The sequence below is a fragment of the Ascaphus truei genome, chromosome 3 (assembly GCF_040206685.1).
Source record: "Ascaphus truei isolate aAscTru1 chromosome 3, aAscTru1.hap1, whole genome shotgun sequence".
Classification (NCBI taxonomy): Eukaryota; Metazoa; Chordata; class Amphibia; order Anura; family Ascaphidae; genus Ascaphus; species Ascaphus truei.
The window spans coordinates 438699095-438723897 of record NC_134485.1 but is presented as its reverse complement, the minus strand read 5'-3'; the positions used below and the strand labels follow the sequence as shown (position 1 = coordinate 438723897).

The window sequence follows — 24803 nt, the reverse complement described above, 5'->3', positions numbered from 1 at the left end:
CGCGTCTCCCGTGTGAGAAGAGATCGCACTTCTTCCAGGAGACCTGCCAGTCTCTTCATGCGATTTCCCTGCTCATTCTCCTCTCTCTTGGTCTCCAACATCTGATCTTCTTCACTAGACAAGAAGACAACAAACTGATGTCAGGAAATGTCCCCTGGGGAGTCAGGGGCAAATATTTCCCTCAGATTTAACCCATTCGCTGCCACAGGGGCAAGTAAAGAACTGCAGAGCATGATAGTAACACACAGAGAGATATAATAACACACAGAGATAAAAAAATATCATATATATATATATATATATATATATGTATCCGTGTTTAAAAATGGTATACAGTTCTTTCTCATGCTGGCAGTAAACCTGGTAAGTATACAGGATTGCCAGCATCAATCATGGAGGTTTGCCCTCCCACCCTGGTGTGGTGTCATATGTACTCAAGGGTAGTGGTAACATGCTCTGAGTCCACTATTAGTGACATAAGAGGTGTGGCTATTTCCTAAGTCTATATAAGACACAGCACTGTATAAAGTTAGGGTTGTTCTATAGAGGTTCAAGGTTTATCAAGTGTTCAAGGTTCAACAGTTCTGGAGGTCTGCAGCAGTAAGGCTGGCAGACATTATTGAGAGTGTCTACACTGTGATCAGGGACCTGACACAGGTGGTGATCTCCCTGAGGGGAGAGGTGATCCAACTCCATTGGGAGGGAAGAACGTTCTAAAGGGATGTCAAGCAAACGAATGAGCGGCTGAGCATGGCCGCTGTGAGGGGCAGTCTGCTAGGATGTTAATAAAGATGCCCAAGTTCAACAAACCCTTGCTGTGTGGGAGTGAAGTTCTTGCACAGAAGGAGGCACCACAGAGGAGGTCCTCATCAGACCCATCTCCCTGCGGACGCAGAGATCCTGATGAGGTGGAGGCGCTGCACTGGATGTAGGTAGGACTCAAGCACACTACCTCAGCTACCTGTCTTGCTGATTTATTTATTTATAAAATATTTTACCAGGAAGTAATACATTGAGAGTTACCTCTCGTTTTAAAGTATGTCCTGGGCACAGAGTTAAGACAAATAATACATGTTTACAAATACAGTTACATAATGAGCAGGGTATACATTATATAGAAGACATTGCATGCACAGTTAAAGATAATTTGTATTATGGGCGTATGAAACAATTACAGACCACATTAAAATGTGTGACATCCTTAGATTTGAAAGAACTTAGACTGGTGGTGGATGTAAGAGTCTCCGGTAGGTTGTTCCAGTTTTGGGGTGCACGGTAAGAGAAGGAGGAGCGGCCGGATACTTTGTTGAGCCTTGGGACAATGAACAGTCTTTTGGAGTCTGATCTCAGGTGATAGGTGCTGCATGTGGTAGGGGTGAGGAGCTTGTTCAGGTAGCTGGGTAGCTTGCCCATAAAGAATTTGAAGGCAAGACTGGAAAGGTGAACTTTGCGCCTAGACTCGAGTGATGACCAATCTAGTTCTTTGAGCATTGATGTGTGTTATAGTTGCATTGGAGAACAAAATGACAAATTGAGTTGTAGAGGGTGTTAAGTTTGCTAAGGTGGGTTTAAGGGGACGAGCCATATACTATGTCCCCATAGTCAATAATTGGCATTAGCATCTGCTGTGCGATACGTTTTCTCACCAGGAGACTTAGGGAGGATTTGTTCCTGTAAAGTACCCCTACTTTGGCATAGGTCTTGGTTGTCAGGGTATTAATGTGCATCCCGAATGTTAAGTGGGAGTCAAACCATAAGCCCAGGTATTTAAAACTAGTGACAGGGGTTAGGGTGGTGTTAGCGTTGGTTGTAATCTGGAGCTCAGTTGCTGGAAGCTTTAAAAATTTATTCTTGGTCCCAAACACCATTGTTACAGTCTTGTCAGTGTTTATAAACAGTTTGTTTTGGGAAATCCAGTTTTCGAGTCTGAAAAAGTCAGACTGACGTATGTGTTGAAGGTCAGAGAGGCTATGGCTGTGTGCATATAGGATTGTGTCATCTGCATACATGTGTATTGAGACTTCCTGACAAGCTGAAGGAAGATCATTGATGGACACTGAGAAGAGTAGGGGCCCCAGAACAGAGCCTTGCGGGACACAACAGGTGATAGCCAGGAGGTTAGAGTTAGCGCCAGAGATGGACACATGTTGGGATCTACCTGATAGGTAGGACTGAAACCAGTTTAAAGCATGCTTCCCTATTCCAGAGCTCTGGAGTTTGTTGAGCAAGATAGCATGATCAACTGTGTCAAAAGCCTTTGCAAAATCTAGGAATACTGCACCAGTAAGTTGACCCCGTTCCATTCCACACTGGATTTCATTGCAAACTTTTAGCAGGGTAGTTACGGTAGAGTGTTTGAGGCGAAAGCCAGATTGGAATTGGCTAGGGAAATTTGTCTTGTTACAGTAATCGCTTAATTGGGAGTGGACACATTTTTCCATGATTTTGGACAGGATTGGGAGAAGTGAGATTGGTCTGTAGTTTGAGACAGTGTTTTTGTCCCCACTTTTGAAGATTGGGACAACTCTGGAAGCTTTGCAGGTCTTATGGATATGGCCAGCAGACAGGATAGAGTTGACTATGGAAGCAATTGGTTTGGCAATTGCTGGGGCACCAAGTCTTAGGAACCTATATTGTAGTAAGTCAGGTCCACATTGGCTGCTTAGTTTTAATTTGAGGAGCGCTTGTATAATCTCCTCTTCGGATACTGGGCCAAATTGAAAATTGTGGGCAATGTTGGGAGGGGGTGGGCTTTAGGGGTACTCCCAGGATGAGATTCAGGTTTGTGGTTTAGGTTGCTTTTTGCTAATAAGTTTGTAGCACACCCCACAAAGTAATCATTGAATGCATTTGCAATGTCGGTGGGGTTTGTCAGAGTAATATCGCCCTTAGTGATATTACATGGTTGTTGGTGGTTAGAAGGCTGGAATATGTTGTTGATAACCTTCCAGAAGTTAGCTGGGTTTGATGTGTTCTGGAGGAGATTGTCAGAGTAATATTGTGCTTTTGCGTGTCTTGTTTGCCTTGTGCACATGTTCCGCAGGCATCTGTAATGATTGAGATCCTTGATAGTTCCAGTTATTTTGAGGCTTTTCCACAAGGCATCCCTGAACTGGTAGAGTGCTATAAGGTCAGGTGTAACCCATGGAAGGTGGGCCCCCCGTACCCTTATTTTGCGTAGTGGAGCATGGGTATCGCAGAGTTTTAAGAACTCGGATTGGAAATAGTCGAGCGCAGAATCAGGGTCGGGAATTAAATCGATTCTGTGCCATGGGCAGTTGGTAAGGTCATCCAGAAACTGTTGTGGGTTAAAGTTTTTAAATGTTATAGTGAGGAGAACTTTAGGGCTTGAATGGGGCGGTTTAATTTTCCTTACACAGTACACTATTGCATGGTCACTGAAAATATCAGGAAGGATGCCAGAGGATTGGATTCTGGTGGGTTTGAGGAGAGAATCCAGTCTAGCAAGGAATGGTTGTGCGATTTCAGGTTTGTCCGTGTGGGTTGGGAAATGAGTTGTGATAGGTTAAGTGACTTGAGTTGTATCTGGATTTTGTGGTTTTTAGGGTCAAGCCAATTGAAGTTGAAATCCCCAAGAACTAGCAGCTCACTCTCCTCATTCAGAGAGGAAATGGAGCCAAGAAACTGGGTGATATCAGTCAGAGATTGTAGAAGGGCTTTAGGGGGGCGGTAGACGCCAGCAATCAGGACGGGCTTAGAGAAGGGGAGGCAGATTCTGCCAACTAAGATTTCAAAAGAGGTTGGTCTTGGGGGGCAGTTTACCAATGTAAATTGTAAGGTGTCTGCAATATAAAATAACACTCCTCCTCCTCTCTTTGACCTATCTCTCCTAAAAATTGAGTATCCCTGAATGGCAATATGTGCATCAGGGGTTTTAGGGGTTAGTCATGTTTCTGTAAGAACGATGGCTTTGGGTTTATGCATAAGGCACCATGCCCTTAGTTCATCCAGTTTGGGCAGCAGACTCCGGATATTTATATGGATGAGAGATAGCCCTTTTTGGAATTTGAAGGGGGTATTCTCAGGGGTATGGGACAGAGTTGAAGTGGGAGGGCCTGGGTTAGGTTCAATATCACCTGCTAAAGAGAGTAATAGTATGAGTAGAACTTTTAGTAGTTGTTTGCAAGTTGTAACTTTATGATTTTTGCCAATTGAGTGAGAGGTGGTTGGAGCGCTGGTTATCAGAGTTCTCCACCAACATTCAGGATATTGAGTAGTCCAGGGTGTATGGTGATGTTGGGCGTGGGCCAGGAGGGGGGAGTGGAGAGTGTGTAGTGGATAGAGAGAGTAACATTTCAATGAGGCCATGAGAAAGAACAAAGTGGAGGTAAAAAGCAGGTTCATTATGCCAGAGGTAGGTAATGCTGCATGGAGCTGTTGTGAGCCAAGTGTGTGTGCGCAGACTAAACAGCAGGGATCATAGTGTGGTCAGAATAGCTCACCGCTGGTTGCCTTGTGCAGAAGAGTTTGCAGAAAGATCCATTCCCCAGTCACACTATAGTCTAACTATATTTATCACTTAAAAGCTCACTTTAAATGCCTCACTATCTAATGCCAAATGCAGTGCCTGCAAAATGCAGGAGAGGTATAGGTTTTATACAGCTAAAGCAGTCACATGACCCTCCCCAATAAATCAGCTTGTTCCAGTTGGTCAATTAACAGCACAGAGTTAAGAGGGGGAAAAAAAACACTTTTGATATTCAAACATACCAACTTATATCAATGCTTAAGGCAGCTGGGTAAATCTTTTAAACAGGACTTGCACATCAAGAGATATCCCCACCAACATCATGCGGGAAACTCAGGAGTCCTGTAGCCAACAGGTGCACCACCAGACACATCCATGTAATGGGGACCGGTTAGACCACAGGGGTCAATGTGAGATTGGGTGGGTCAAGTGGGGTCCAGAAACACTGTTACATATAATAACACACAGAGAGATATAATAACACGCAGAGAGATATAATAACACGCAGAGATATAATAACACGCAGAGAGACATAATAACACACAGAGAGATATACAGTAATAACACACAGAGAGTTATAATAACACGCAGAGAGATTTAATAACACACAGAGAGATATAATAACACGCAGAGAGATATAATAACACGCAGAGAGATATAATAACACGCAGATATATAATAACACGCAGAGAGATATAATAACACGCAGAGAGATATAATAACACACAGAGATATAATAACACGCAGAGAGATATAATAATACGCAGAGACATAAAAACACACAGAGAGATATAATAACACACAGAGAGATGTAATAACACACAGAGATATAATAACACACAGAGAGATATAATAACACACAGAGAGATGTAATAACACACAGAGATAAAATAACACACAGAGAGATATAATAACACGCAGAGAGATATAATAACACGCAGAGAGATATAATAACACGCAGAGAGATGTAATAACACACAGAGATATAATAACACACAGAGATATAATAACACGCAGAGAGATATAATACCACGCAGAGAGATATAATAACACGCAGAGAGATATAATAACACGCAGAGAGATATAATAACACGCAGAGAGATGTAATAACACGCAGAGAGATATAATAACATGCAGAGAGATATAATAACATGCAGAGAGATGTAATAACACGCAGAGAGATATAATAACATGCAGAGAGATATAATAACATGCAGAGAGATGTAATAACACAGAGAGATATAATAACACGTTTGACAGGCTGCATATGGAACAGGCACAGGAGGGTTAATATCAGGTACGCATCACATGAAGGATCCCCAGCTACAACCCTACACACAGCACCAATAAATCTCTATTCCTTTCTCTGTCCCACAAACTCCATTTCTTACGTCTCATATTTGGCCGATTCCACCAATGTGACGATGGAGATTATCCCCAGGAGAAGCGCGAGCAGCAGAGGTCTCTGGGAGAGAAGCATCTTTACAGATCTGTTAGAGAATGTTACAGGTTATCACAGGTGTAATAATACGCTCAGCACGGGACAGATCAGACATATCTGGGGGGGCTGCACCCCAGGGATACAGTGTTACTTACAGTATAGTATCTAGTTATTACACGTGAGGAGTATTAGTGGGGTTTATACTCTGAAATGCAGAAAATACTTATAGACATTACATATTAAAGGCTCATCTTTTATCACATATCAAAATCACTCTATTAGAAATAACCATTAGAAATAATTGTACTTACAGTTGGATGGAGATGGAGCTGAGATGAGTAACCTGTGAATATCACCGGGTCTGTGTTACTATGGAGGGTGAGGTGAGTGTTATATACAGAACCTGATGGGAATGTGTCACTATAGAATCAGCAGACTCTGTGTGAGAAAGAAATCACATTATTTTATGGGTAAATATTTCATTTCTCAGGCAGAACATTTTTGGAAACAAACAAATAGCAGAATTTAATAACTGCCTCATGTGATTAATAATCATTTTCTTAATTAATTTGTGACTTTCCTGAGAGTAAAGTTTGTGTCACATATTCTCAAACACAAATAACCATCATGTGTTTATGTGCTGCAGGGACACGTATGCCACGGGGTTTGGGGGAAATTGACAGTGAAGGGGATAACCAGGCTCACTAATAAAGGATAAGCCCACTTGGTTACCCGTGATCCGTGTGTTGACGTCCTAGAGTGTCAGCTCTTGGACCTAGGTGTCAGAAATACATTACTGTGACTGTGTGCAAATTATGTGACATTAAAGATTTTTCGGGATTTGGCTTTCCTGGGGTGCTGGGACCGGGAGATTTCTAGGCTGTATGTTTCAGGGTGGGTTTGCCGGAGAAAGTCTTTACAGAATGTGGCTATGTATCGGGGTTCCGGAGTTATGGGATACCCCAAAAGTTGGATCCAGGAATCGAGTGAGATTCTCGGCTGCAGCCAAGCACATTACTCCGCCAAACTCTGACCCTGAGAACGTTCTTGCGGTGGACAGGATCCCTGCTGCAGCATCATCCAGACCAGGTAAACAGGCATGAAGGGGTTAATGTATATCTGCAACCATACAGTGGGTCCCTAGTATTACAGGGGGTCCCTAGTATAAGGAGGGGTGCCCAGGTACCCTGAACCTAGTATAGGGGTTCAGGCGATGCTCCAGCTCTATGATAAAGCTCAGAGTGATCTCTTGTGTTTAAAAAAATTAAAAGTTATTTTTGAGTGGGCCAAGAATGAGGCGAGTGAGTGTAGGCAGTATATACCCCCTCACTCCATCCCCGACACCAGAACGGGACTTACACATAAGATACAGGACACAGTATATTTTATTAAAGGGTTATGTTTACTAGGTATATACATTATGTTGATAACCTGTGAATGAACTGTGGGATTTCCAAGTCCTGGATTCCGAGGGACCAGGTGGCTACCAAGCTCGGTGCCTCTGGGTCTGTGCGTATGCCACGGGGTTTGGGGGTAACAAGTGAATTGGGTGAAATGTGTGAGGTGTGTGTCACGGTAGTGCTGCCCGCAGACCAGACCCGTCCCTGTACTGAGGTGCGACGTATAGTAACACGCACCCGCAGCAGAGGGAGCGTGTCCGGAGTGTGGTAAAGGTGATGTCCGGCCAGTAGGTGGATAGATGCCGTGGCCAAGGGTCGGGGCGAGAGGGGTCCGGAAGGTCGTGGTCCAAGCCGAGATCGAGGGATGAAAGAAAGTCAACATAGTGAGGTGCAAGCCGGGGTCAAGAGCCAGAGGAGGAGTAGTAAGCCAAGCCGGGTCCAAACCTGAGAGACACAAAGCAAGCACAGGGAGATCCACACTAGGTTAGCAAAGGCCATGCAGGACAATGATTCCAGGGAGGAACTGGGGTAATAAAGGGGGGAGAGCCAATCACAGAGGTAGGTGGAGCAGAGGTGTGCCATGGAGCGCTGTGACGACTTAGGGGATTCCTTCCCCTCCTGGTCCCTCTCTCCCATCTCCTGTTACCTCCTCTCCCTTACCTTCTACCTCTCCCCCTTTGCCGCAGCGCGTGCCCCGCAGGTCTCGCATAGCCACGTGGTCCCTGAGCTATGATGTTCCACGCTCCCTCTCTCCCACAGTACCTGCATTACCATCCACTCCCTTACCTGCTCCCAGTGTGGTGCCCACGGCGCGGTGCTCCGTGTGCCTGGTGACGCGGCCTGTGCGTGCGCTCCCGCAACCCATGGAGGGCGCGTGCACACGTTCCTCCTCTGGGCTCCCTGATGCGTCCGCTCCCACCTCTCGGTCCCTGCGGTCCCTCGCGCTGGTACAGCCTGTGCGCGCCTCTCCTCTGCCCATTGAGGGCGCGCACGTACGCTCCTCCCCTCAGTCCTTGCGGCCTGTCTCTGTGATGCAGCCCGTGCGCACGCATCCCCACATTACAGAAGGCGCGCGCACATGCTCCTCTTATCCTGTCCCTCATGTCTCCACCTCCTAAGCCCTGCAGGCCATTCCCCTGACTGTCCCTTCTGTCTCCTCCTCTTCTCTCCCTGACCAATCCCTATTGTCTCCCACTTCTCTCTCTACTCCTCCCCTCTTTCCTATTGGTGTTCCCTCCTATATTACCCCTGTCTGTCCACTTCTTCCCCGCTCTGCATAGTTCCTGTTTCCCTGTGTGTACCTGACCTATGCTGTGCTCCCTCTGTGTTTCCTGCTGTTTCCTGCTCCTGAGTCTCATCTTGGATTTCCCTGGCTTTGACCCCTGCTTGTCCTGGACTACTCTGCTCTCTGGTACCCCTCTGAACCTTGCTATGAACTCTACGATTCTACTCTCTGCACTCCTGGACATTGGCACATGGACACGACTATTCTTACGGACACCCTCAAGCGTTGCAAGTATCATACTAACTCTCTTCCTACAGGCCCAGCAACGCTATGCCACACTCCGGGCTAGCTCCCACTGCTGTGGGTATGTGGTGTCATACCGTTCCCACCTCAGTACTGGGGTCCTGCCAGGTCTGCGGGCATACAGGCGTGACAAGCGCAAGTTAATAAACGCGCACTGTAATCCTGGACCGGCATCAGCTGTGAAGCACGGGGGCGTGGGTACGGCTAGAGCGAGAGCCACGGGCGTGGGCAAGCTGCTAGAGGAGTGAATAAATTATAGCCGGGGACGCGCACAGTGTAAGGCCGTCCCGCGCGTGTCCCAGCAAATATGGCAGTCGCGTGTGTCAGCGTCGGCTGACACAGAGCATACCTGCGGCGGGGATACCTCTGGGAAGGAGAAGGAGTAGAAGAGACGGTCCCTGGAACAGTTAAGGAGGGGTTGTGAGAGACCTGCTTCCTTACAGTTCCCCCCCTTGAGGATCGGCCCCAGGACAATGCTTCCAAGGCAGAAACTTCTTGCGAAAGGCGATCTAGGAGAATCGGAGCGTGGATGTGTTCACAGGGAAGCCAGGTGCGCTCCTCAGGACTGTAGCCCTTCCAATGTACGAGAAACTGGACTTTCCCCCTGGAGAGGCGGAGTCAACTATGGATTGGATCTCGTACTCTTCATGTCCTTGGACCGATACGGGATTGGGTCTACGGATCTTATCTGGAAAGAGCGTACTTCGCACAAATGGCTTCAACAAAAACATTAGGAATCCTCATAGCTTGAGGAAGCTGGAGACGGAAAGCCACAGGGTTAATTTGTTCCAGTATGGTGAAGGGACCCAGGAATTTAGGAGCCAATTTGTGAGTAGGAGTTTTCAGTCAGATTTTTTTAGCTAAGAGCTAGACTTTATCCCTGGGTTTATATCTGGGGGACGTTTGGCGACGTTGATCTGCCTGGAACTAAAACCTCTCTACAGACTTCTGGAGAGCCGACTGGATCTTGGTCCAGGAGTCCTGAAGTACAGTGACCCGTTCGTCGGCAGCCGGTACTACTGATGAAGGAATGGAAATGGGAAGACGGCTGGGATGAAATGCGTAATTTACGAAGAATGGGGATTCTTGAGTAGACTCGTTCTTCGAGGAATTGATGGCGAATTCTGCCCAAGGTAGCAATTCAGACCAGTTATCCTGGGTCTCGGACACAAAACAGCACAGGTACTGCTCCAAGGTCTGATTGACTCTCTCAGTCTGGCCATTCGTCTGTGGGTGATAGCCTGAAGAAAAAGACATAGAAATGCTGAGACTCTTGGTAAACGCTCGCCAGAACCTGGACACGCACTGGGAGCCCCTGTCGGATACAATAAAACTGGGAATACTGTGAATACGAAAAATTTCTTTTGAGAAAATATCAGCCAGGGCGGGTGTCACGGTAGCTTATGACAATAAACAACAAAACAGGTAGCGCTAACCGCAATCTGTGTGGTGTAGTAACTATTACCTTATATATTAATTAAAACTATACATAAGGGGCTACCTAGGACACAAAGCCTGACCCCCTGGTCAGGAAAACAGTATGGACAGGGAATAGTTCCATGGGCGCCTATAAAATTTTACCACTATAAAGGATATACGAAAACCAAGCCTGTTGGTTGTGAAGATTGTTGATCCTCACGGTGGGCTTGAAAACAAAGAGAAAGCACAACACATAGCGTAATACTGTTGAAACATTAAACAAACAACATATAAGACAACATATAACAGCTGAATACTGAAATGGTATTTTTAGGACAATAAAATCATTTAATAACAATTAATATTTAATATAATGCACAATTTGCATGGACATATAGATTTAAGCAATTAAAAATCTGAATAGGTGGTTCAACTGCTCCGTAGCACCAATGTTGATGATAGCAATGCCTACTCACCAGATGGAATAGGTTTGCAGGCAGTGGATAATTTAGAGAGTATCCCCTCTCATCTGTGTGCTGCTCTCTGCTTAGCTGGCGTCTCTGTCGGCTCGTGGGTGCAGCTCATCAGCAGGGACTCCTGCAGCTCCAGGAAGCACGTCTGAGCAGATGGAACTCAGCTGCAGCTGATTCAGCACGATGTCAGACACGGACCACCGTGAGCTCGTCTATCTGCTGCTCACTGCTAGCTGGCGTCTCTATCCGCTCGTGGACGCAACTTGTCAGCAGGTACTCCTGCAGGGCGCCAAGCAGGGCGCTTGAATAATGGGAAACCGCAACAGCTGGTTCAACTCGTCGGTGGCTATAAGAGATGGTTAGCTGGCAGCTCACGTTGATTCACCGATGTACGGGGGGTACTACACCAATGTGTGCAGGGCTTGAACCTCCACCCTACGCGTTTCAAGAGCGATCTGCTCTCTTCCTCAGGGGTAACACAAGATAACACTTACTTAGGGTTGGGGATGGAGAAGTATCCAATAGCAATTCTCCAACAGTCCAGTGACATTCAAGATGGAATCAGAAGCTCAACTCCAGCAATCCAGTGACATTCAAGATGGTATCAGAAGCATAACTCCAGCACAACTAAAAACTGTAGGGTTGACACAGTTTATATACCTGTGCAACCCTATTTTAGCAATTCTCCAGCAATCCAGTGACATTCAAGATGGTATCAGAAGCATAACTCCAGCACAACTAAAAACTGTAGGGTTGACACAGTTTATATACCTGGACTAACCCATGCCCTCAGGTAACAGAGTTTGTTGATTGACTAATACTTAATCCCTAGACATTGGTTAACAATCAAGGCAGTTACTTTTGATCACCGTGCTTAGGCCACTCAGCCGTCTGGCCTTTATGACCCATTAGCCTAGCAAATGGCGTCTGCATTTTCAGAGCAAATCCAAAATAAAAAACATATACACTTTAATATCTACACATATTAATAAATTCCATTCTGGTGGGCTCAGTTGGTCGACCTTTGCCAGTTTTTAATGCCTACAGTGACTCCACATATTGGCCAAATATGAACTCTCTGCGATCTCCAGAACTGGAGATACAGAAATGCACTTTAAAACATTAAAATACATACTTATAATGAAACATGGGAACAGGGGAACATTAATTTTCAAGGTACAACAAGGTGCAAACCTCATCCCTGGACCGCAGTCCAGTTAACCTCTTGTCTCTCTGGTGAGGTCAGGGGATGGCCATATGGGGTGCAACCCCTTAAATACCGGGCCACCCCCTTTCTCCCTCTACACCTCCCCTTCTTAATGGGTGACCTGTGGCCCACTGGCAATAACGGGGAGTGGGGCACCGCTGGCACCCTTAACGAACTCAGTCTCAGAGGGATAGTCCTGACATGAAAGTCCATCATCATTGCTGTTTTCACTACCTTTTTTGTGCTGAATAGTAAACGTAAACTCTTGCAAGGCCAAGCTCCACCTTAGCAACTTGGCATTCTCCCCTGATGCCCTCTGCAGCCAACTCAGGGGCTTGTGGTCTGTGAGGACCGTGAAAGCCCTTCCGTACACATAGGGCTGGATTTTTTGAGCGCCCACACAATGGCCAAGCACTCCTCAATGGTGGCATAGGCCACCTCTCTGGGAAGTAGTTTTCGGCTGAGGTACACCACAGTGTGCTCTCTGCCGTCGTCCCCCACTTGGCTCAACACAGCCCCAATGCCATAGTCCGAGGCATCAGTCTATATGAGGAAATGTTTGGTATAGTCTGGGGCAGCCAGTATGGGGGCCCCAGCAAGCGCAGTTTTCAGTGCCTGAAAAGCAGTTTCACAGGCAGGAGTCCAGATGATAAGCACAGACAGTTGCTTCTTAGTCAAATCAGTAAGGGGTTTGGCCACGGCGCTGTACTGTGGGACAAACTTCCTATAGTACCCTGCGGTGCCTAAAAATGCCATGACCTGTTTCTTGGTCTTTGGAACAGGCCACTCCACTATGGCTTTTACCTTGGCTGGCTCTGGTTTGAGGTGCCCTCCACCCACCCGGTGCCCTAAGTACAGGACCTCTGCCATCCCTACGATACACTTAGTGGGTTTCAAGGTAAGCCCAGCCTCCCTGATCCTATCTAGCACCGCAGCTACATGTCCTAAATGGGAGTCCCAGGAATTACTAAAGACAGCAATGTCATCTAAGTAAGCCCTGGCATAGCTCTGCATCCCTTCCAGTAACCTATTGACCAGGCGTTGGAAGGTAGCCGGGGCATTCTTCATCCCAAATGGCATCACCAAAAACTCATAGAGTCCACTTGGAGTGATGAATGCTGACTTCTCCCTAGCCTCCAGGGTCAGGGGGATTTGCCAATAGCCTTTGCTCAAATCCATAGTGGTCAGATACTTTGCCCCCATGAGTTCATCTAGTAACTCATCCATGCGGGGCATGGGGTAGGCATCTGACACCGTCCCAGAGTTGAGAAAGCGGTAGTCCACACAAAACCGGGTGTTCTTGTCCTTCTTAGGAACTAGGACTACCGGGCTTGCCCAAGGACTCTGGGACAGAGTAATAACCCCTAGGGTCAGCATCTCCTCTATCTCCCTCTCCATACTGGTCTTGACCTCTGCTGACACTCTATACGCGTGCTTATGCAGAGGCTGCAGGTCCCCTGTGAGCTCTGGGTGTTTTGTGAGATGTGTGGTCCCTGGCATGTCAGTGAAGAGGGCCCCATACTTAGCTAGCATGTCCCTGGCTTCTCCCTTCTGCCTAGCACTCAACTGTGCCCCTATCTCCACCTGCTCCACAGTGTTTCCCTGCTTGCTATAAATCATAAGGGGTCCTACAAGATCCATCGCTACTTTCTGGAAGGGTTCACACGGTCGCCCGCCTTACCCACTCGCTGGCAGGCATCACAAGAGCGGCAGAAATTGCCCACATCTCGAGATGCCCCTGGCCAGTAGTAATGCTGTAATAACCGGGCTCGCGTTCTGTTGACCCCCTGATGTCCCGCTAACGGAATAGAGTGAGCTACCCGTAACAGTTGCTGTCGGTACCCCTGGGGCTCTACTAGCTGTCGCTTACTGGTCAATTCCTGCTCTATCCCTGGGTTCCCTTCATCTCATCGTCCCTTATACCATAGGCAGTGCTCAGTGCCTTCCCCTGCCTGAGATTCGGACACCCGAAGTCTCACGCCGGCCAGGGTAGGGTCTGTCTTCACAGCCTCCCTAAACTGGGCTCCTAATTCTGGCCACCCCCCAGTAATGTCATTGTCCGGAGAATGGGGAAGGGTGAGGGGAAACAGTAAGTCAGTCTGTGGTTGCAACTGATCCTGGCTTACCTCCCCGGGCTCCTCTGCGCCCTCCGCTAACGTTGGTCCCAAAGGCTGGGGACTGGCACCGCCGCCATTGCCGCTGTCTGGCTCCGGGTAACCGCCGCCACTGCAGCGGGCTTGGGCACTCGGTCGTAGGTGCATGTCATCGGTCCCAGATCGTTGCCAAGAAGAACATCAGCATCCAAACCGGGTAAAACCCCCACCTCCCGCACACCCTGGCCCTCCCCCAATCCAAAAAGATTCTGGCCACTTGCAGAAAACATGGCTCTCCGTCGGCCACAGTAATCTGTATCCCAGGGCCTGGGAGTAATTCCTCTTGCCGGACCATATCAGGTTGGACCAGGGTCACTGCAGCTCCTGAATCCAGCAAGCCGACTGCTTGTTGGTCACCGACTGTGACCGGGGTGAGATGTCTGCTCCGGCCGTCCGTCTGCTGCAGGTCTGCGCTGAGATGTCCTCCGCTCCTGGCTGTAGGCACCGATGAAACCGGGACAGGCGTTGCATGGGACGTCTCGCTGGGAGTTGTCTCCAGGACCGGTCCGGCTGCTTCAGTGGAAGCCACCCGCATACAGGCTACCGGCTACGCAGCTGGGGTGCGTTGCCCCCGATGGGGTCCGCCGGAATGCAGGAGTTCCGGGCAATCTGGTCTGATGTGACCAGGGCGGTTGCAGTTGTAGCACCGGCGCTCGTTCCGGAGCTCCCCCGCCTTCGGTGGACTGCTGCCCGCAGGCGGCCTCTGAGTCCATTGGGGGGTATTGGCAGACTTTCTGTCTGGTGTCGCCGCCACCGCCGCCTTGTCTACTGGTTTAGCGGTCATCAGGGCTCAGCTGGCCACATAGTCATCTGCAAGCCTCGCCACCTCCTGGTAAGTCTTGGGCTTCTTGTCATACACCCAAGCCCTCACCGCCGGCGGGCACTGCTCCATAAGCTGCTCCTGGAAGATGAGGTCCAGCAGGCGTTGGTAAGTCCGTGCCTCATAGCCCTCCACCCAGCGTATCCCGTATAAAGCCATGCGGGTCACGTAGGTAACATAGGACTCCTGGGGCTGCCTCTCCTCCTGCCGGAATTTACCCCGGTAGGCTTCAGGGGTAAAACCGTACTGAAACAATAACAGTTCTTTCAGGTGTTCGTAGTCATCAGCATACTCACCTGGAAGCGCCATCATCGTCTGCTTCGCCAAGCCAGACAGTAAGGGGTCAAAACGTGCAACCTTATGCTGGGAAAGCACTTCGTACTGCCGGCACTGCGTTTCAAAGTTCTTTAAGAAACTGTCACTCTGGTCAGTGCCTTCCACGAACTTGGTGAGACTGTGCTGATCCAGTTTAAGTTCATCTGTGTTGGGTTGGACAGGGGGGCAATAAGCGGGTCTGTTCACTGCCATAGTGATAAACTGCAGCCGCTCCTCCGGTGTCCCTCTGTCTCCCCACGCAGTAATCAGTGCCAACATTTCAGGGGTGAACGGACTGGTAGCCGCAGCAACCAGTACCCCTCCTGTTGCACTGCTCCTAGGAGGTGCACTCGTTCCCTCCCCGAGATTCCGCCGCCCCGGCACTGGGTTCCTTCCCTGATCTCCGGGTGGCTGTAAAAGGGCAAGCTGAGCCGTATCCTGAGGCTCTGCAAGCCAGGCTTCATAGTCACCGATTGCGTCAACCATGTCTGCGACCTCCTTGTTCTCATAGGGCAGTCCATATTCACGGCACTTGTCCTTCAGCTGAGCTCAGGTCCTCATGTTGGATGAGCCTTCAGCCTCGCTCATGGTTCAGTCGCAGCAGTGAGGTGGTGTTACAACTTGTGTTAACTGTTCCACTACTGTATGTTCAATATCTTTAGTCCCAGGAACTTGCAATTACCATCAAGTTCCTACTATGTTACAGTATCCCGCAGTATACTGTAACACAGGTCCAGTTCAATCCCACCGCTTGCCACCAGTTAATTATAGAGCTTGTCACGGTAGCTTATGACAAGATATAATGAACACCAAATATCTGGGTTGAACTGAACGAGGCTTAGATATAATAAAATATAATTTATTCCTTAAATAAGGTGAACACAGCAATATCGAACAATTAACAGACAAGAAGATAACACTTACTTAGGGTTGGGGGATGGAGAAGTATCCACTAGCAATTCTCCAACAGTCCAGTGACATTCAAGATGGAATCAGAAGCACAACTCCAGCAATCCAGTGACATTCAAGATGGTATCAGAAGCATAACTCCAGCACAACTAAAAACTGTAGGGTTGACACAGTTTATATACCTGTGCAACCCTATTCTTAACATTGAACACAGCCTATTGGTGAACAATTATCTAACGTGGAGACTAACAGACTAACAGACTAACCCATGCCCTCAGGTAACAGAGTTTGTTGATTGACTAATACTTAATCCCTAGACATTGGGTAACAATCAAGGCAGTTACTTTTGATCACTGTGCTTAGGCCACTCAGCCGTCTGGCCTTTATGACCCATTAGCCTAGCAAATGGCGTCTGCATTTTCAGAGCACATCCAAAATAAAAAACATATACACTTTAATATCTACACATATTAATAAGTGCCATTCTGGTGGGCTCAGTGGGTCGACCTTTGCCAGTTTTAAATGCCTACAGTGACTCCACATATTGGCCAAATATGAACTCTCTGCGATCTCCAGAACTGGAGATACAGCAATGCACTTTAAAACATTAAAATACATGCTTATAATGAAACATGGGAACAGGGGAACATACATTTTCAAGGTACAACAAGGTGCAAACCTCATGCCTGGACCGCAGTCCAGTTAACCCCTTGTCTCTCTGGTGAGGTCAGGGAATGGCCATATGGGGTGCAACCCCTTTAATACCGGGCCACCCCCTTTCTCCCTCTACAGCGGGTGAGGAGGGCAGACCCTTGAGGGGGGTGAAGTGTACCTGCTTGGAGAAGCGATCAACTACCACCAAGATGGTATTCATGCCCTTAAATCTGGGCAGTTCAACGATAAAGTCCATCGAGATGTGGGAGCAGGGACGCTCCGGGACAGGTAAAGGCATCAGCAGGCCTGAGGGTTTTTGTTGAAGGGCTTTGCTTTGTGCACAGATAGGACCAGCGCTGGTAAACTTCTGAATGGTTTCACAAAGAAAACGACAGTGTGAAAACAGCGCTATAAATAGTGAAATAAATATTAAACCCTAGTCTAGGTGGAATTAGGCCGCCAGGTGAGTGCTGATTGCACAATCAGACACTTAGATGCAGTAAAGAAAAAGAAAACCGGCGCCTTACAAGTTCAGTAGTATATAGAAAGTCAAAAACGATATCATTAAAGTCCCAACAAAGTCCTCTGCTGCAAAAGCGATGGAAGAATTGCTGTGCAGCTCCCACCGTGCATGAAGAGTTATGTGGAGAAAAAACAAACAAACAAAATGATGGTGCAGTATGTCAAACTAATATAACTGACACGATGACCCTAAACACTAATGACAAAACAAAACAAGACAGACAAACTAGACAAACAATAGCAAGGCTAATAGTGATAAAAAGCTAATTTATTAAAACAACATGAATGAAGGGTTCCAGAAGACTAGAAAATCGCCAGGTCCAGATATTGTAAAATTGTCCCTACTCACAAGATGTCAATTTGCCTGTTACAATTTGACATCTTGTGAGTAGGGTCCCAATTTTACAATATCTGGACCTGGCGATTTTCTAGTCTTCTGGAACCCTTCATTCATGTTGGTTTAATACATTAGCTTTTTATCACTATTAGCCTTGCTATTGTTTGTCTAGTTTGTCTGTCTTGTTTTGTTTTGTCATTAGTGTTTAGGGTCATCGTGTCAGTTATATTAGTTTGACATACTGCACCATCATTTTGTTTGTTTGTTTTTTCTCCACATAACTCTTCATGCATTGTCTGAATGGTTTCAGCCATATTAGGCCACCAAAAGGTGAGTTTGAAAAGGTCAAGGGTCCTCCTGAAGCCGGGATGTCCTGCAGAACGGGAGGAATGGCCCCACTTCAAGATCTTGGGGTGAAACTTGGAAGTAGTGTAATGGGCATTCCCTCCTGTCTGACCCACCCAATCTCACATTGGCCCGTGTGGTCTAACCGGTCCCCATTACATGATCGTGTCTGGTGGTGCACCTGTAGGCAACAGGGCTCCTCAGTTTCCCGCTTGATGGTATTAGGGGATGTCATCCAGACAGGCAGCTGAGCTGAGGTAGTGGGTGCGAGTCCTACCTATATCATGTGCAGCGCCTCCACCTCATCAGGATCTGTGCTTCCGCAGGGAGATGGTACAGGTGAGGAACTCCTTCTTGGTGCCATCCACTGTTGAGTAATCTCACACTCACACAGTGGGGGTATCTTTGAACAGGGCATCTTTATTTGCATGGTATGGGCAAGCTGCCCCTCACAGCTAGCAGCTCAGCCGCTTATCTCTTTGCAGCACTCCATTAAGAAGGTCCCTTCTCCTCTAATAGATCTGCTTTCCACCTTTACTCTCAAAGAGATTCCCCAACTTCTCTGTCTGCTGTAAGCTCCTCTTTCTACCTCTGCATCTCACTCTTGAGCTGCTCTGTCTCTATCAGCTCCTCTAACTCTGCTGCGTAGGCTCACTGACTCACAGCTAGCATGAGACCACTGCAACACTGTTGCAGACCTTCACGTGCCTCTCACTGAACAGAGGCAGCACAACTACAGGAAACTGAACTCCTAACTTTAGGCAGTGCTGTGTCTTATATCACCCCCCAGAGAACAAACCTGCTCTGTATCACTAAGTGTGGACACAAGGCATGTTGTCACTTCCTTTGGGATATATGACACCTTACCAGGGTTTGAGGGCAAACCTCATGATTGTTGCTGGCAAGCCTGCATACTTATCATGTTTACTGCCAGCATGAGAAAGAGATATGTACACCAATCTTACACATGGCTACATAGCATAGAACCTTCCCTCCGGTACCTCTAGACCACTCGGAATGTGCCTCTGTGCCCCAATGATCTTGTCCAGAATGTCGAACGAGGCAGTTGAGATGATGAGTCTCCTGGGTATAATTTCTCGGGAACTTCTTCGGACTTCTCTTCCAGAGCAAACTGTCTAGAAAGAGTGTCGGCCTTCACATTCTTAGTGCCAGGAACCTAGAATAGAATACTGCCCAGCGAGTTTGGCGGGACCCCAGACGACGTGCAGACTCAATATATAAAAGATTTTTGTGGTCGGTAAGTAAATAATAATAATAATAATAATAATAATAATAGCATGTTCTTGTATAGCGCTGCTAGTTTTACGAAGTGCTTTTAGAGAGACATTTTGCAAGCACAGGTCCCTGCCCTGTGGAGCACACAATCTATGTTTTTGGTGCCTAAGGCACAGGGAGATAAGGTGACTTGCCCAAGGTCACCAGGAGCCAACACCAGGAATTGAACCAGGCTCCCCTGCTTCAAACTCTCAATGCCAGTCAGTGTATTTACTCACTGAGCCACTCCTTCTCCCTAAGTATAGAAATTGACTCTCTAGACCCTTCCAGCAGGTGCCTCCACTCCTGAGGAGCCATCTTGATAGCCAGTAAATCTGTTGCCCACGTCATAATTCTTCTCGGCAGAAGAAACATTTCTTGAGAAAAAACCACAGGGATGTAAATTGTCTTGAGTACAAGATCTCTGCGAGAGTACAGCCCCTGCTCCACAATCCGAGGCATCAACCTCTAAGACAAAGGGTAGACTGTTGTCTGGAGGACGAAGAATGGGAGCCGAGACAAATGCTCTCTTTAAGCTTTTGAAGGCCGAGACTGCCTCATGAGACCAGGCTTTGGCTCGAGCCCTTTTTTAGTGAGAGCTGTGATAGGAGCAATAATAGTTAAAAAACCTTGGATACATTTCCGATAGTAGTTGTGAAAGCCTAGGAAGCATTGAATGGCCTTGAGAGAATTAGGTTGCAGACAATCCAGGATGGCTTTAAGTTTCTCGGGGTCCATGGAAAATCCTTTATCCGAGATGACATATCCTAAGAAGGATGTGGAGGCTTGATGAAAGAGACATTTTTCCATTTTGGCGTATAAGTGATTGGCGCGGAGGCGAGAGAGGACGAGCCTGGTGTGTTGTATGTGATCTTGAAGGTTCTTCAAAAAAATGAGAATATCATCCAGGTATATAATCACGAATGAGTTAAGTACATCTCGAAAAATGTCATTTATAAAATCTTGAAACACAGCCGAAGCGTTACAGAGTCCGAAAGGCATCACAAGATACTCGTAATGCCCGCTGCGCGTATTGAAAGCGCTCTTCCATTCATCACCCTCTCGAATACTGGTAAGATTAGATGCCCCCCAAAAGTCCAGTTTAGTGAATAGCTTGGGTCCCGGAAGTCTGTTGAAAAGTTCAGAGAGGAGGTGGAGAGGGTATCGATTCTTGACTGTGATCCGATTGAGGCCCCGGTAGTCAATGCAGGGTCTAAGCGTATTGTCCTTTTCTTGACGAAGAAGAACCCGGCCCTGGCGGGGGAAGAAGAACTACGTATAAATCCTTTTCCGAGGTTCTCACGTATGTACTCGTCCATGGCCTCGGTCTCGGGAAAAGAGAGAGGATATGTAACATGTATGTTCCAACGTATCCCTTTAAGAGGTGTAACATTCATCTAATATGGATCTCATGTGATATTCAATATCCCCAAAATATACTCTTCAAAAGAATCACTGATTTATATTAATATTGGTCATCTCTTAAGTAATATCATCTGATAATTAATTAGTTAATTATACAGGGGTGAAAGTCTGAGGTGGGTTAAATTAGACAGGGTGTGTGAAGCAAGCTGCGCGGCTACAGGGAGTGTCGGCCGGGCGTGTGTGCGGAGCTGAAGAGGACGGAGGTGCATTTTTTAAAGTTAAGGGAGAACAGTGTTTTTATTAGGTGAAGAAGCATGGTCTCAGATGTGAGTGTGTGTGAGTGTGTGTAGACAGGGGTGACAGTGAGTGTGTGTGTACACGGGGTGACAGTGAGTGTGTGTAGACAGGGGTGACAGTGAGTGTGTGTGTACACGGGGTGACAGTGAGTGTGTGTGTACATGGGTTGACAGTGAGTGTGTGTGTAGACGGGGGTGACAGTGAGTGTGTGTTTATTAGGTGAAGAAGCGTGGTCTCAGGTGTGAGTGTGTGTGTGTATGTGTGTGTGTGTACACGGGGGTGACAGCGAGTGTGTGTGAAGCATGGTCTCAGGTGTGAGTGTGTGTGTACACAGAGGTGACAGTGAGTGTGTGTATACACGGGGTGACAGTGACTGTGTGTGTGTGTACACATGGGTGACAGTGAGTGTGTGTGTAGACAGGGGTGACAGTGAGTGTGTGTATGTAGACAGGGGTGACAGTGAGTGTGTGTGTGTGTACTGTGACAAACGGCTTACTCCGGGGCTCCGTCGTTTGTCCGGGACTGTTTAGAACACGGTCTTTTAGGGTAGGTTAAATGATGAGGCGTCACGTACTGTTCCTTTAAACAGGCTATGCCTGGTTTATTCAGTCCCAGGCACTGAGACTGCCACAGTGCATACAACAGAAAACAGATCAAAACAAAAGCTGCTCACCTGAGCGATAACTTAACTTAGATATCCCTGACTCAGGGTTGGAAGTGGCTTTTCCACTTCCAACATCAAAACACGGTACTTTTGCAGTCTTACACAAATGAACAGAAAGATTGAACCTGTTTGGGGAAGAGGCTTCTCCCCTCTGTAGTTCAGCAGCCTTCCAGCCTCCTGGCTCTTGTGGGGAGACCAGAGCAAACAGGAAATCAGTCTTTCATACCTGATTCCTAATTAGCATGACAGGTGACAGAAATCAGGCAGCAGACAAACTCTGGTCTGGATCTCTCATCCCTCAGTTCCAGCGCTTGCCAAACTGTGGGATGGAGTGTATGTATTATAAGGCTGCACTCCCAGGCCAAACAGGATAGAAACTGTCTAGTATCCTGGGAGCCCTATATACGGAATTTATTACCATCCCCTGGTTTCTGTCACATATCCTCCCCCCCAGCTCAGACCTCGAGGGATGAGCGACCATGGATATTAGGGAGTGCATCCTTGACAACCCGTCAGCATTGCCATGTTTGTGCCCTGACCTGTGTTCCACAGAAAATTTAAAGGGTTGTAGGCTTAGGAACCACCTGGTCACTCTAGCATTCTTTTCCCTGTTTTGACACATCCAGGTAAGGGGTGCATGATCTGTGACCAACCGGAATTTTCTCCCCAACAGGTAGTATTTGAGCGTCTCTACAGCCCACTTTATTGCGAGACACTCTTTCTCTACTATGGAGTAATTTTTCTCCTGGGGATTTAGTTTCCTACTTAAATAAAGGATGGGGTGCTCCTCACCTTGAGACTCCTGGGAGAGTACCGCCCCCAGCCCTACCTCAGATGCGTCGGTTTGGACTACGAACTCTTTGGAGAAGTCAGGTGTGACCAACACTGGTTGGGCACAGAGAGCTTCTTTCAGGCTTCTAAAGGCCTGTTCGGTTTCGGGGGACCACTTTACCATTAGCGGTCCTCTTGCTTTTGTGAGGTCAGTTAGTGGGGTTGCCTTAGTTGCAAAATTGGGAATAAACCTTCTATAGTACCCAATTAACCCCAAAAAGGTCCTTACTTGTTTTTTTGTAACTGGCCTTGGCCAATTTTGTATCGCCTCCACTTTGAGTGTTTGGGGTTTGAGTAAACCTCTGCCAATAGAATATCCCAGATACTTGGCCTCCTCCAGACCAATAGTGCATTTAGCGGGGTTAGCAGTTAGTCCAGCAGACCGGACTGCGTCAAGCACAGCTTGGACCTTTGGAAGGTGGGATTGCCAATCTTCACTATGGATTACCACATCATCCAGGTAGGCGGCAGCATACCGAGCATGTGGTTTTAAAATTTTATCCATCATTCTTTGGAATGTGGCGGGAGCTCCATGTAAGCCAAAAGGCAACACCTTATACTGAAAGAGGCCGTCTGGGGTTGAGAAGGCTGTCTTTTCTTTTGCCCTTTCTGTGAGGGGAACCTGCCAGTACCCTTTTGTTAGGTCTAGGGTTGTGAGATATCGGGCTTTGCCCAGTCTCTCTACAAGTTCATCTACCCTGGGCATAGGATAAGTATCAAATTTTGACACCGCGTTTAGTTTCCGGTAGTCATTACAAAACCTTGTTGTACCATCTGGCTTTGGGACTAAGACTATAGGGCTGTTCCACCCACTTTGGGATTCCTCAATTACACCTAGTTTTAGCATTTTTTTAACCTCTAAACTTATAGCCTTTCTTTTGGCCTCTGGGATTCGGTACGGTTTAAGGTTAACTCGGACCCCCGGTTCAGAGACTAGGTCATGTTCAATTACGCTAGTTCTACCTGGCCGTATAGAGAAGATTTCTTTGTTTCTTTTCACTAAATTCTGAACCTCTCGTTTCTGATGAACAGACAGGGTTTCAGCTATGCTAACCTCTGGGTCAGTTTCTTGATTCTCTGACGGACCTGGGGGTACTAGGGTTAACAAGACTTCTCTATCTTTCCAGGGCTTGAGTAGGTTTATATGGTAAATTTGCTCAGGTTTCCTCCTACCTGGCTGTCTTACCTTATAATTTACTTCTCCCACTCTTTCCAAGACCTCATATGGCCCATGCCATTTAGCAAGGAATTTACTCTCCACGGTGGGAACCAGAACTAGTACCCTATCACCTGGAGAAAAAATTCTGACCCTAGCACCCTTATTATATGTATTCCTCTGTGCTTCTTGAGCTTTCTCCATGTGTTCCCTCACTATGGGTAGGACTGCAGCAATGCGGTCCTGCATCTGGGCAACATGCTCTATTACACTTCTGTAAGGGGTAACCTCGTGTTCCCAAGTCTCTTTGGCTATATCCAGTAAGCCCCTTGGGTGTCGGCCATACAATAGTTCAAACGGGGAGAAGCCTGTGGATGATTGGGGAACTTCCCTAATGGCAAATAACAGGTACGGTAACAAACAATCCCAGTTTTTCCCATCTTTATCAACCGCCCGCCGTAACATGCTCTTTAAGGTTTTATTGAACCTTTCCACTAAACCATCTGTTTGTGGATGATAGACTGAGGTTCTGAGATGCTTGATTTTTAGGAGTTTACATAGCTCTTTCGTTACTTGGGACATAAATGGTGTTCCCTGGTCAGATAGAATCTCTTTAGGAATCCCGACCCGGGAAAACAGAACTACTAACTCTTTTGCTATGTTTTTAGCTGAGGTGCTACGTAGGGGAACTGCCTCCGGATATCGGGTGGCATAATCTAATATTACCAATATATGCTGATGTCCCCTAGCAGACTTTATTAGGGGTCCTACTAGATCCATAGCAATCCGGTCAAATGGTACCTCTATTATGGGAAGGGGTACCAATGGGCTGCGGTACGCCTTGAACGGGGCGGTGATCTGACATTCTGGGCATGAGGAACAATAATTCGTAATTTCTGCCAGAACCCCAGGCCAATAGAAGCTTCGGAGAACCTTTTCTTTTGTCTTTTCCACCCCTAGGTGTCCCCCCAATGGATGACTATGTGCGAGGTGTAATACTACGTTACGGAATGTCCGTGGTACCAACAATTGTTTAGTTGTAACTGATTTCCTTTTATCAACCCGATATACTAGGTCGTTCTCTACCTCGAAGTAGGGGTAAGCAAGTGACCTATCTGGTTGGCCAGGAGTACTATTCTGGTCCCGTATATTTCCCCTTGCTACCGCTAATGTGGGGTCCTCCCACTGGGCCTTCTTAAAACT

At 47.2% G+C, this 24803-nt stretch overlaps 1 long non-coding RNA gene across 1 annotated transcript in view; it reads right to left on the bottom strand.

Annotated features, from left to right (window-relative positions):
* Positions 1–6392, bottom strand: part of LOC142490557 (uncharacterized) — a 6401-nt gene extending 9 nt beyond the window's left edge. Inside the window, exons 1-3 of the long non-coding RNA XR_012800103.1 lie at positions 6242–6392; positions 5881–5979; positions 1–114 (exon numbers count right to left, since the gene is read on the bottom strand). The exon at positions 1–114 is cut by the window's left edge and continues 9 nt beyond it. This is a non-coding gene — a long non-coding RNA (uncharacterized LOC142490557). The remainder of the gene's footprint in view (positions 115–5880; positions 5980–6241) is intronic.
* Positions 6393–24803: the final 18411 nt, after the last annotated feature.